Here is a 14,284-nt window from a genome sequence, read left to right as displayed (position 1 = left end):
TGCCTCTCTCCAAAAGCCTTCCAGGGGTCCCCATTAGCGAAGCCTAATTAGAAGCCAGAGGGCATGGGAGCCTCTTGATGTAGTCTGTGCAAGCTCAGGGCATAGAGCTGGGTGGAGAAAGGTGGAGGCAGTAATAGGACAGGTAAACCCAGCATAGCAGGACACACGGGAGTAGGGCTTGCCTAGATTGTCACAGGATTGGCCTCAATGCTCAGATCTTAACTTCATTTCTTTTAAAACAGATTGACCATAAAGGCCTTCTGACTTAGAATCTCTGGGCTGATAGCCCATAGATAGATCTATTAATAGACCATTTCTAGGACCTCTGATATATATGTACTGCCCTCAAGAACTGGACACACAAAGTAGTAATAACTTGATTCCTTTAGAAGAACTGGACAATAACAGATAGAAATAGAGACCTGGAGAAGGGTCAGGATTGGAGAATCGTTGACATATTGAAGGTGATTGATGTTACAAAAGGGGATAAGATAGGAGGAAGTAAAAAGGAACTAAGAACAGATTTTTCAGGGGCCAGGAGAGAAGAAACATGACAACAAAAGACACCAAGAACTGCTGAGACACATTGAAATAATAATTAACATTTACTGGATACTTTTTCTGTACTTATGCTTTATTTCATCAAATCATCACTGTATTTTTGTGTGAAATATATCATTATTATCTCTATTTTACAGATGCAGAAATGGGGGCTAGATAATTTAGCTTGTGAAAAGTCATACCAGCTAGTGAGGGGCTGACAGAGGATATGAGTCAGGTTGGTCTAGATTCTAGAAACTGCCTCCCAGGAAGCAAGAAAAGAAGGAGGAATAGCATAGTGTAAAAAATCCAAGGGAATAGGATACTTTGAGACAGAGGGAAGAGAATTTTAGGTGGTCAGCAATGTTAAATATGGCAAAAGTCAACCAAGGATAGCTGAAAAGAGGTCATTTAAATAAGATAATTTTCCAATCTGTTTGTAAACAGTTAATGCAGTATGATTAGGTCTAACATGGTTTGGATATATTTGTCTTTTGTTTGTCTTTATCCTGACCCTAAAATTTGAGCTCCACAGATGCTATATTAAAATTTTATTATTTTTATATTGAGTACTCAAATTTCTATCATGTTTTTTTTCTTCCCCAGCTTCTTTTGGAGTTTTGCCTTGAAAGGTTTGTTTCTGATAAAGCTTGATAAGTTAAATGTTGGCCTTATGAATGTGTCTATTGTTTAAGGTTTAAGGTTACAGATACGATTTTGTGTTTATGAGGGAATGAGACCCAAGCTGCTGAGAATTATTCCATTCACATATGTAGACAGGGAACAGCATGTGTATTAACAAACTGATTGGAATAGGAGTTATATCTCATACTCTGAAACATTTGACTTGGGTGCCATCAGGCATTAAGCTGTTACCACATTAGAGCGTAGTAAAAAGGCAAATTTAGGAAATTCCTGAAAAGATGATTTCTCCTATGATCTGATGATGGTACAGTAAATTCTTAGTTTGAGAGTATAGATGCCATTTCAAGTTAAGTATATGCAATTTAAATTAAAGATGCTCAGATGTTAGCTGGCTGCCACAGCATATTGGCAACAGCATGTGTTTGAACTAGAGCAGATAATTCAAATGGCTCGTTATCCACTTACATTCTAATCATCTGTGAGGTGGCTTCTCTCTGGGCAGACTCAGCACGCTCTCAGGAGAGGTTTTATGGCTTCTGAACTTCTAGAAAAGGAAAAGGAGTTGTTCTGGCTGCTGTGACTCAACCAGTCTCAGCCAATCTCTGAACTGCTTTAGCTCTCTCGTGTGTGATTAGGAAAACCCAACTCTTCTTTGAGCTTTAACCTTCGTGTTTGCAGAAGGTGGCTCCTGAGCCTGTTTCCCGGCTGGGTGTTTCAGTTACTAATGCTGCATAACAAATCACCCCAAAACCTAATGACCTAAGAATACCAATCATTTTATTATTATCTCTCATGTTTCTGAGGGCTGATTGGGCTCATTTAGATGGTTCTCTCTTGGGGTTTCTCATGTGATTAGAGTCAGATGGTGGCTGGAGCTAGTGCCACCGTGAAGGCTTCCTCATTCATACACCTGATGGTTAATACTGGCTGTAGCTGGAACCCCTATTTGCCATTTCCATGTGGCTCCTTGGCTTCATAATAGCCTAGTTCCAAGTGTTAAGTTTCCTGGAAAAACTAAGCAGAAATTGCATTGCTCTTTATGACCTACCCTTGGAAGTTACATGGTCATTTCCATTGTAGTCTCAGACCTGCCCCTATTTAAGTGTGTGCAGAGGGAACACAGGGTCATCTTTTGTTGAGGGGAGTGTCAATGTCACACATGTGGACAAAAGAACATTTGGAATGAGACATTGTGTTGGTCTATCTTGGGAAAAATAATCTGCACCACTGGGGACTTTTCTATAGGCAGATCCCTAGGCAAATCTGTGAAGCTCCAAAGTAATTTTCTCATTTCCCATTTTAGATGTCTGTTTGCATTCAGCAAGCTTTTCTTAACTTGTAGGTTCCCCTGGGAAGCCAGGATTCCATGTTGTTATAGGTCTACAACTTGGGACACCTAAACTCATGACCCACGATCAAGTCTTTTCCTGTAGGCATCCTCTCATCAAAACGTGCTTTTTCTTGGCACTCAGGGCCTCTCTTCCTTATGAACGACTGGAATGTGGCTGCCTATAGCAATCCTCCTATATAACATATGTGGCCTACTTTTATGAGAAGAAAAAGGAGATTCTTAACCAACATGTCCCATTTTAGAAGTATTTTAGTAGTTTGAGCCCAAAGGAGCTATGAGAGCTCATATTAGACAGGCCAGCTAGCCTTTTGTGGAAGAAGTTGGCCTATGTGGGACGGTTGCAGGAACATCCTAGTCTGCTTTTACAGTCCAATAAACTTACATTAGGATTGAGTTTTGTTTAGGCACTGCGCTGGGCGCTGACAGGACACGTATGAATGAGATATGGGTTCTACCTCAGAGATGCTACCCATGGGCATCATGGCCAGAGTCCCATAGTAAGTAGTGCTTTGAGTTAGGCATTAACAGCACATGGTGAAGTGGAAACCTATTGTCTTTAAGAGATAACACGTTCAGCCATTTCCCTGTGTTGAATGTTGATGTGGATTCTATGAACTCCCACATGTCAAGGCCCTGAGGAAATTAAATATCAGATGCATAAGCTTTGGTAGGAGAAAGGGGAGGTAAGAAAATGTCCTAACTTGGCAGAAGGAATGAATGAAATGACCTGTTCGGGGGGGGGGGGGGGCGGAGGGCACGTAGATAAACTTGTTCTGCCAAACAGTTTGTTGGTAACAGATGAGAGACTGTAGAGTATGAAGGTTAACTTCGCGGACTCTGAGGCCGGCTGCCTTGCTTTGTATCCTTTCTCTGCCGCTTACTAATTGCAGGTCTTTGGTAAGTTACTTCACTTTTTCAATGCCTCATTTTCATCATTTGTAAAGTAGGGATGCTAATATTAAATATATCACAGCATTGCTGTATTAATCAAATGGACTAATATTGACCAAATGTTTTGCCCATTGCTCAGCACATAGAAAATACTCTTCTCACATTGTTAATGAAGCAAGATTACTTTGTCTTACATATTTTGTGCTGTGTTGTCAAATTAACTAGAGAACTGACATATTCCGACATTGGTGATGTCAGAGTATTTTATATACATATCTATATCTATATATAATTTTTTGTACAATTGCTACTCTATTCTTGCCTATTTACAGCATAACTTGGTATCACCCTGTTGTCATATATTTGGGGAATTTGATTCCTTTATTTCTAGATTTTTCTTCTTCAAACTTTCTTGCATGTGATTGGGAAATTGTGAGGGGTGCAGGAGGCTTTCTGTTCTGGGAACTCATCAATTTAATGTGATTCCATTTGACAGTTTTATATTCTTCTGTTCTTCTCTCCTCTGCCAGTTAACCTATCTACAAGGTGAAATTCTTGAACAAATCGTCTACCCAAAGCACTGCACTGTAAAATAGATGATGTGCCCGGAGTGGACGTATTCTGTTGAGTCATTTGAATGGTCAAGGTTGGAGAGGACATTGGGAGTTCCTATTTAAAAAGATAATAGAAGAGAGAAAACTGGTCAAAATATTTGGGTGATCTTTGTGGTGATATTGCAAAAATGGTTTAGACCAATTGTGTTGTGCTGTCTCTTGAAGGTGTAGATAACATTTTGCCATGAACCCTTAACCCTATCATCATCCTTCTGCTTGGAACCTTGGAAAGATGCAAAACCCATTTGCTTCTCAGGTTGTAGAAGACCCACTTCCTGGAGGCTGGAATAGACCTGTGGTTCTCAGCCTTGTCTAAGCATCAGAATCACTTGTGGGGCTTAAAAAAATTTCCCAAGCACTCACAACTCTCTGAAATTCTAATTCTGTAGATCTGGAGTGAGGCCAGGGCTCTTTTTTTTTTTTTCTTTTAAAATATCTCCTCGGATGTTCAAAATAAATGGAACAGACACATAAGGTAAAGAGCAATTAACCCATGTGATGTCAACTTAATAATACCATATCAATGCAAACATTGGCATTTCTCATATATTTGGTTACATGATTACCATACTTTAGATTTTGCAAGCTCTTCGAAAACATGTCTGTTAATTTGGATTTACTGCCATTTTCAGACTAGAGTTTATATAGCTGGAGACCTTAATCCACAGTAATGGAGGGTTATCTCTTTGGTCTCTAAGTTATGACTTAGATTCAAAATGGTAGAAATACTCCTTTAGCATCATTATGACTTGCAAGTGGACCAAAGAAATTCAAGAAACACAGGAAAACATATTTACTCCTTAATTTAAAAAAATCCTTTTGGATTGAAGGAAATAAAACAAACATCCTGGAAAGTATAATGGAAGAAGATATTAAATGATTTCTGCCAAAACCTCTCCTGTGTTATTCCAGTTGTGGTGCCAAAGGCCAATTACAACTTGTTTTGTGGTAAGAGATGTGTCTGATTTAGACAATAGAAGATTATAACAGAATACTGAGAATTTTCATAGTAGAAACAAGACCAATCTTTCAAGGTATTTGTAATGCAACAGAATGTTTTCCTCCAAGGTTTAAACTTGCACATGTATACAATGCTGCCATTGTTTCTTCCATTTCTCTCTTTCTCTCTCTCTCTCTCTCTCTTTACTTACCTTGCTTGGCTATGAAATGTCTTAAAAATTCTAGGCTTTATCCTTCACGACTGATAGGGAAATAGGACATAGAAAAAGGTTTTGATGCTAGCTAGAAAAATGGGCCCAGTGTAAATGTTTTACAAAACAATATTGTTATCCTACAAAAGATTCTGTTTTGTCTTTTGTTGATTCATGATATTTGTATGCCCTTCCCAAAGCAGAGGGAAATAAACACATTCTCCTTAGGTATCATTATTTTCAGTGAGAATATGTCTATTTGAGTGAAGGAGAGGATTATGGATAATTTATGATATTTCTCAGCATCATTTATGAGAAATGAGGATGGTCCCTCCCATGCAGAGGATAGAAATAAAATAGCAGGCCATGCTTCTCTCCAGATCAAAGCAGATAACTCCTGGTTCCAGGAAGAGTTTGTTGTATCCAAGACATGGTCTTTCTTCATGTCTCTGGGAGCAAACAGCTACTTTCTTAGCATCCTACCCCAACTGCTATGGTCCACTGAGATGAGAACACACCAACTTGTCAAATTTCCTCCATTTTTCTGGCTACTTCTTCAATGTTAATTTCTGGGATTGAAGCTGGATGAGTTCTGGGAGTTATTATTATCTTTCTAATCTTTATTTAAATGGCTCTTGAGTGATGGTCTGATTTTTCTCCCCAAACCACAAAATAAGATTACCTCTCAGCTCCTTTCTTCTTGTCTGCTGGATACACTTCTAATGAAGTTCTCTAATAAACAACAAATTTATATTAAATTGACTGTATATAGTGACCTCTTTCCATTGAATTATCTTGATTCTTTTTTATTTCTATGTTTCTCCAATATTCTCATTTCCTTGATGACTGGGACTGTGTCTTGTTCATATTTGTATAATATCTTATATAATATTCAAGATATATTTATTGTAATAGAAACCTCACAGTGTTCCACAAGATCAGCTGTTTCGGGAGTCCTGGCAATTCTACACTTGCTTCTTGATTTTTTTTTTTTTTTTAGGGGGAGTACCAATGGGCAGGGGAGGGAAGTATAATGAAAGAAGTGGGAGGGGTGTCGCCAGGAGAATTCATCCAAAGTTTCATTGGTAGTTTGCCTGAGACTACCTATTTTAGATTCACCTTGAGAGCAGATGGTAATATGTGCCTCCTGAGCAAATATTAGACCCAGATGAGGAAAGGGCTGATAGTTGCCGGACAGGTAAAGCTTAAAATCATTTGCAGAGTCATTTCACAGCACATGAAAAATGCTTTCAGTTTTCTTTTCAACCTACAGGCTGACACATGAGCCCATTTAAAGTCATTAGTGTATTGCAGACATGCTCTTTTTCAAGCACTTTAAACTGTAATAATGTTCCAGTGGAAGAAGTAGGAATTTGACTCACGGCTCATCAGTTGTCTCATTACAACATGCATGTTGCCATGATCTGCTTTTGGCAAGTGTGTTGTTTGATTTTTCTTTTCTTTTTTTTTTTTTTTTTGTCCCTGAATTCCTATCTTGCCCCGCTGTGTCACCGGTGGGATGTAACTACTCTTTGCTGAGTTTTGCTAAGAGGGTAAACAAACTTGTTCTGGGTCGGTAAATAGGGCCCATGGAGCTGCCTAATGTAGCTCAAGGATTTAAAAGAGAATAGGATTGGAAGACATGGCTTTTTAGTATTGTCTCTGCTACTTTATTGATGACTTAACTGTTATAATTCCTCCATGGTTTTTTTTTTTTCTTACCTTCACCTCTTAAAGGGAAAACAACCAGGAATTTTTTAATTTTTTTTTTAAGATGAGCTTTGACACATGCGCTGGAATCATGCTAGGGAATAGCATTTCTGCCTAGATTTCCTGGATGCAAGCTTCTTTTCCTGCTGATTCAAGAACTGTTGACCTTCTCTGCTGTGGGATATATGTGAAGAGTGTTTCTGCAATGAAGGGAGAGTTATGTGGTCATCTACCTTTTTTTGTAGAATTCCATAGGCTGCATCACCATACCCTACCATAAAATTTTCTAATCATCTTCAGGGATAAAGGCTGGGAGGGAGCTGACTCTAGCCTCAGATGAGGATTGAGTTCCTGAGATTTATAATAATCAAAATATTAATGAAGTAGTCGATACAAATGCTGTTTGTGTAGAATGCCTAAGTAACCGGTTGTGTAATATATCAGGAAGAAATCCAGAGATGAGCAGAGGCAGAGCATAATAAATCAGGTCATTTGTTTTGCAATAATGGAATGATAATTGTGATAATTTCAGAAGTCACTATCATCCTGCAGCGTGAAAGAATCTTTTGCTGGCTTCCCATTGTTTAAATATTCATGTGATGTCTATGAGTGACTTCCTGCTGAGAAAATCTTTGCATACCTCCGCTGGCACCAGAACTGGAAATTGTGCTTTGCTTTAACCTGGGAAGGTTTTGCAGGAGCCTGAGTGCTCTCTTGGTTTGGGGTGGGGGGTGGTGGGGGGAGAGAATGTTCCTCAAAGAACAATTCTTTCAGTGAAATAAAGGCCCATGTTACTAAATTATTTTCCAAATGCCTTCTTCCAGCCAGCAGCTGTGTGAATTTATAAGCAATCACCTCTGCCCTTTTGCACTGAGTGATGAGGCAAAGGCAAAAATAACCGTGCTAGCTTATAACACAGTTATGCTATAGATACACAAACATAGCTAATGACCCCAGAAAAGAAAATCTGCAGTTGTCACCCATGCTCACCATCTCCCACAGCCCCCAGCTTTTTTTCCTTGGAGTGGGTGAATGGGGCTGTTTTAATTGAGTTATCTAAATTTGGCAGGCCATACACCCCACTGTCTCATATCCTAGGACTTAGGTCCACCTGTTGCCATTATCCCCTAACCAGCACAGTAGGAGATAGACAACAAATGCTTTCAAATTCCTTTTCTGTATAAAACCCCAAAAGAATTGCAGCGAAGGTTTTGGAATTATTTGGGTACTGTCATGAATGGGGGTGCAGATTTTTCCAACAAGAGTTATTTTAGAAAGAACAAAATTGTGCTACTAATTTGAACAAGTTATATCATTAGTTTGTGCATTAGATTATAGATTAGATATTGTATTTTAGCATGTACTAGGGTTTGGTGTTCTGGAGCTACTTAGACTTTCGGTGTTAGGCAATTCTCAAGTGACTGAGGGGAAAAAAGAAACAGTAAAAAGGTAATAGACCTTTACTAAGCACTCAAGTGCTATAGCCTGATTGTTTTGTTAAGACTCCTAATTCTTATCTAGCATTAAGAAAGAATCACAATTCTCTTTTAAGGAGAAAAAAAAAAGGCAACTGAAAAGTGAGTGTGAGCCCAGGGCTCTACAAAAATCGAAGGTGGAGCCTGGATCTCTATCTTTGATAGAGTTCTGACTGCCAGCTGAGTTTCCTTCCTTCAAGAGTTAATGGCCTCTAATGGTGGTTTGATTTGAAGGTGATTATGCATCTAAACTACCTGATTAAAAAATACGTTTCCAAATGTGGCTGATTACCTATTTACATATTGCTAGGGTTTAGGTGGAATTGTGAAGTTTAGCTGGGTGGTGATTTTCTGAGAAACTGCAACGTGCAGGAGCAAATTCTGTTTTTAGTTTCATGATTAGATTGGACACCAGTTAATGTTTAAATTGATAGTCATTTTTCCACTGAGTTAAAAGGAGCCAGTCCTGCTTATATTCTCTCAATCAAGATAAAAGCAATGACAGCAATTTCTGGTTTAGGCGGAGGGTTGTTGGCTGGGGTGCAGACAGGGAGGGCTCTGGTAAGATCACAAATACCAAGGTGAAATAGCTACAGCATTTGTTTAGCACCGATCTATGGACAGCATGGGGCTGTACAACGACATGTGGATCCACTTAATCGGTGGCCCTCTGATATTTCAGAGCCTAAGGCCAATCGCACCGGGGTGGGATAGTCCTAAAGAGAATCAGGACACTTAAAATGGCAAGTAAATTGAATAACAAAGCAGGAATAGAGTAACCTTACATATACAAAGAAGGGTTGCTAGGTAACAAGTGAGGGGGTGTCGTGGCTTCAGATCAGAGAGGGCTGGTTAGAAAATAAAATGTCATCCTCTCTTCTAATTAGTCCTTCCCAATCACATGCATCAAGATAATTTTGCAGTTTAGAGCTTTAGCCTAGTTTGCAAAGCCCGATGCTGTAATCGCTTTCTTTAATAGAACCATTTCACTTTCCGTGTTTTAGACTTGGCCCATTGGCTGCTGTTTCCTCCCGGCAGGCTACAGCAAAGCCAGTTAACTCTAAGACGGAGGTGTTGGGTGGTGATACTCCACTCCTCAGATTCAGTTTTCTAAGCAAATGTTACCAATTTGATGAAAGACAAAGGCGGCATATTTGCCAATATAGATAGACAAGCAGAGCTAGCCATGCAGTGAAAGGCCTTAACAGAAAACTCAGTGGATCAGTTCTCTAAATTAATTTGAGTTTTTTCCCTGCACATAATTTTTAAGAAAGAAGAAAATATTGCAATATGCAAATTTAGTAAAAACAAACGAACAACACTTCTGTGCTATATTTCAAGGAGTTACCCAATCTCCTAAGCAACGAACCTTAGGATCACCAGAGGATTTTTTCTAGACCACACATATTCCAGACTCTCAAGTGGGGATGGACATATGTAGTTTGAAAAAGAAAAATGTTCATGGTGATTTTTATACATTTACCCTACTGAGAACAGCTGTCCTAAATCTTTGCTATATCTATATCACCTCTATTGATGTGGAATGTAATATCTTGAAGCCCTGAAAGGCCCTGCATTTTAAAAGGAATGACCAATTATGTCAAGAAACACGCATTTACAGCAATAGGAAAATACCATATAAAAAAACAAAATATGAGGAAATTGTTTCATAATGAGGCTTAAAATAGTAAGGAATATTTGATTCTATTCAAACTGACCAGAAAAATGAATTAATTAGCTTTAAATAAGACTATGCTTTGGTCTTCTGATAAACTGAGGGTTTCTTATTTGGGATTGAGAGGGAGCTAAACTATACCAGCTCCCCATTACCTTATTAAATTGTGATCATACAGATTCAGTGCATTTGTCGTGGGATTTTGCAACCAGAAAGGCCATGGTGATGGTGCTGTGTTTTTTAGTGCATTCTTTGATAATTTCCAAAAATCTAAAACAGAATGGCAAATAGAAACATTTTAAAGATTATTTCTCTACAGGGAAAGACTGAGAAATACTAAGCAGCGTTTGGCATAGTTGAAGGCTGAGCCATCTCTTTTATTGTTGGTCCTATGCTTATTTTCGATGATTGAAATGAAATGAGATCATTATATGTTAATTTAATGTTTATTCCTTGTAACTTACATTACTATATATTCCTGTTTACTAAAGATATTTTTGAGTCTTTAAGTTGTGGCTATGATGGAATGGAGAATAATTTTCTGAGGACAGCTGCTTTTTATGACAAATGATTTATAGTTATAAAAAAAGTAGAAAAATGATAAAAAAGGAGTCCTTTGATTCTTTGTTATAAAAAAAAGGAAAAGTGATTTGTTAAGATATAATGCATATGAATTTTACTTTATAATGAAATTAATGTTTCACCAGGCAGTCTTAACTTCAGAGCCTGTTCAAAGTGGGGTGTGCTTACTGATACGGTTTGATGTAGGTCTGGGAAACTTCTATTTAGTTCATCACCCCCAATCCTTCTGGACATGGAAAGAAATGAACATAATGCTCCCTTCTCTGCTCAGATCTATCTTTGTCAAGTTCTTTTGCTTTTTTGCAGGCTATTTCTAATCCAGGTTCTCTGTTGTCTACTCATCTGCATTGAAGAATGACAATTATTTCTGTTCTTGGGCTTTCTCCTTTGTATTCATCATAACTTCAAATTTAGGAGAGGATTTTTCTTAGGTTAAGGACCTACAATTATATTACCTCTTCCAGGATGTTTCTAGAACATGGGAGATGGAGTGGAGATTGAAGTGGCTAATCTCTTCCCCGATTTGTGCAGATACTCTCTTGTATTTAGTGTTCCTCGTTGAGAGTGTGGACAAAGGCCATGATTTCCAGACTGTGCAAGCTACTGTCATAAATTAGTGACTTTATAGATTAGGTTTTTGTATTCACGATGCCAACTTTTATGCCAGGGTTTATTCCGGAAAGGTTAGGTAACATTTATTTATGTCTACATTCTCCAATATTTAATTCCTTTAGCGAAAAATGCTCATCTAAAGAATCTTTTCAGATCAATCTAGTCATTTCTACAGATTCAACTTTACAGGATTGTTATGTTTATAAACCTGCTTTGAACTGGCTGAATTTTATTTGGTGTTAAAAATCATTGGGAGCGTAGCTGCAGGGTATTGGAGATGATAAAATCATCATGACAACAATAATTTTATTTTTCTGGTGTCTATTTCTGACAAGTTTACAGCTATTATGTACTCATAAAAATTATTCACTAATAGTAATCCCGGGAAAATGTCTATGATGATGGCAAAAGTATTTCTCTATTTTCCAGTCAACATTTCCTCGCAGACCTTGTCTGTTTAGACAAAACTGCAAGTGGTGAACTCCACACTCAGCCAAAGATCCTAAAACTCCTTGTGAACAGAACCCAGTCTTAGAAAAACCTTATTATTTATTACTTATTTAAATGTTAGAAATCAGGCAGCCCTGGTGGCTCAGCGGTTTAGCGCCGCCTTCAGCCCAGGGGGACCTCTGGGGACCCCTTCTCCCTCTGCCTGTGTCTCTGCCTCTCTTTCTCTCTCTCTCTGTCTCTCATGAATAAATAGAATCTTTAAAAAAATTGTTAGAAATCTTATGTTTTGCAAAATTGCACTATAAACAACAGTAGTGACTGATTTTAACTAATCATAACTAGTAATAACGATGCATCAGTCAGGTTAGGCTAGGTTATGTTGCAATAAGAACCTCTGAGTCTTAATGACTCAAAACAATAGCTTTTCATTGCTTGCTTACAACACATAGTCACTGTGGGCAACTGGGAACTCTGTTCCAGGTTTTCTTAATCTGGGGCTAGGTTGATGGAACCTCCAAAGACTGGAGATTCAGTGGTTTCACTGGTGGAAGAAGGAAGCCTGAAAAAAAATAGGTGCGTCTTAGTGTTTTTTTGCCCTAGAGCAGTACACATTATTTTTGCTCACATTCCATTGGCAAAATAAATCACATGTCTCTGCACAATCTCAAGGGGGCAAGGAAGTGCAACCTCACTCTGGGCCTAATAGAAAATCTGGAATATTGGTGAAAAACTTTAGTATCTATCACACGCAGCAGTGAAAACTCCACAGCGTTGTTTACCTGCCTCGCCGGAAGAAAAGATAGGATACAAAGTAGGGGATTACATGTGGACAGAAAAGTGAACAAACCTAAAAGTAAAAATAGACTTAGATAAGGAAGCACTTCCTTAGTCTTTCTTCAAGTAGCAAAATGACCCGCTCTCCCTCCTCCCCAGTATTTCCTTCTCCCTCTTATATCTCTCTTTCTCTCTCTCTCTTCTCTCTTCTTCCTTCTTACCACCATCCCTTTCCCCCTGTCTTTTGAGTTTACAGGGTCCTCTGCCTTGGGGAGGGTTCACTGCTAATGGGGCCTCACCTAACGCTGCAGCACGTACTTGTGCTTAGGGTGGAGTAGTCTGCCCTAGTCCTAGACAGGTATTTCTCAGATACACATCATTGGTCACAGCAGAAGACTATCAAAAAAATCCGTGAACACTCTGGGAAGAACACCCAAAGTATGCATCTTAGAGGTATTTGTGAGTAATTCCATCCTCTCACAGAAGGGAAAGCTAGTTCTGTTACTACTGGGGGCCTCTTGAAAACACAATTGGGCTCCTCGGTTCAAGTAACTAGGTTCCTGCTACATATTAAAGTGTGTAGAATTCTATTTCCCTATGAATCATTCCACTCCCTTGATGAAAATCACATGAAAGATTAATGAAGGAAAAAAAATGACATCCTGGAAGGTGCTCGGTAACAGTGGTATCACGTGCACTTTAACCTTTTCTTATCCTTTCCACCTCCCTCCCTGGCCGTACCATCTGTGGTGTCTCAGTGAGGAATCTTAGAGAAGCGCTGAAGGGGGCAGGGGGCAAGCTCCTTTCCATCCTCAATATTATAGATGAGAACCCTGAGTCTTGGGAAGATTGAGTCTCTCAAACAGAGGCATCAGGCCTCGAACTTGGATCCTGCAGCAACGTGTTCGATATGCCCCCTACCCCTCTGCTGTAACAAACTCCTGGGGACCTTTGTGTTCACATCATCCTAAGAAATTCATACAAAAGATGAGTGTCAGGGAATCAAGTGCTGGCCAGTTTTTCTCAAAGCCTATCGATGTACTCTGTGATACCAAGGCAGTATGGGTACTTCCCAGGGAGGGCAAAATCTCTGGGTCTCTTCCGGAAAATGTCACAATGTGGAAGTCACCCCAATTACTAGGCAAAAACTGAGCTCACTGTTGGGGGAACTCAATGTTGGAAGTTTGGTCCTAACAGATGCCCTAAGGGAGAAGGGGTGGTGTCTAGCAGAGGTATTTTCTCAAATTAGGAGCCCGTTTAGCATGTGTATTCTCATTGAAGAACCCGGTTCTTTCAACACTTTCTCCTGACCCTGAATTGTTTACTGAAACCATTGGTGAGAAGAAAGGAAGAGATGGTTGAACAGTGAGTGTGAAACACTAACAAGTCTCAAAGTAAGGAGCATTCGAGTACCACGTGGCCGCTATCAACCCTGTAGACAAAATGTTGTTTTTCTTTAATAATAAAAACCAAATCCCATAAGAAGATCTTCATCTTCCCTTTCCGGTCTCAATTTCTTTCTTCTTTCTTTCTTTCTTTCTTTCTTTCTTTCTTTCTTTCTTTCTTTCTTTTTTTTCTTCTTTCTTTCTCTTTTTTCTCTTTTTTCTTCTTCTTCCCCTTCCTTCTCCTCCTCCTCTTCCTCCTCCTCCTTCTCCTCCTCTTTCTCCTCTCCTCCTCCTTCTCCTCTTCTTCCTCCTCCTTCTCCTCCTCCTCTTCCTCCTTCTCCTTCTCCTCCTTCTCTTCCTCCTTGTCCTCCTCCTTCTCCTCCTCCTCTTCCTCCTTCTCCTTCTCCTCCTTTTCCTTCTCTTCCTCCT

At 39.2% G+C, this 14,284-nt stretch overlaps 1 long non-coding RNA gene across 3 annotated transcripts in view; it reads right to left on the bottom strand.

Moving 5' to 3' along the window:
• The window catches only part of LOC144291992 (uncharacterized), a 29,219-nt gene that overhangs the window by 6,255 nt on the left and 8,680 nt on the right, over nt 1-14,284 (bottom strand). For 2 of the 3 annotated variants that reach the window (XR_013359535.1, XR_013359538.1), the window contains exon 3: nt 1,651-1,729. This is a non-coding gene — a long non-coding RNA (uncharacterized LOC144291992). Of the gene's footprint in view, nt 1-1,650; nt 1,730-12,127; nt 12,256-14,284 lie in introns of those variants that run through there. The other variant, XR_013359534.1, reaches the window with a different exon arrangement.

Source organism: Canis aureus, chromosome 20 (assembly GCF_053574225.1).
Source record: "Canis aureus isolate CA01 chromosome 20, VMU_Caureus_v.1.0, whole genome shotgun sequence".
Taxonomy (NCBI): domain Eukaryota; kingdom Metazoa; phylum Chordata; class Mammalia; order Carnivora; family Canidae; genus Canis; species Canis aureus.
The sequence above is the reverse complement of the archived record's forward strand: the minus strand, read 5'-3'. Positions and strand labels throughout refer to the sequence as shown.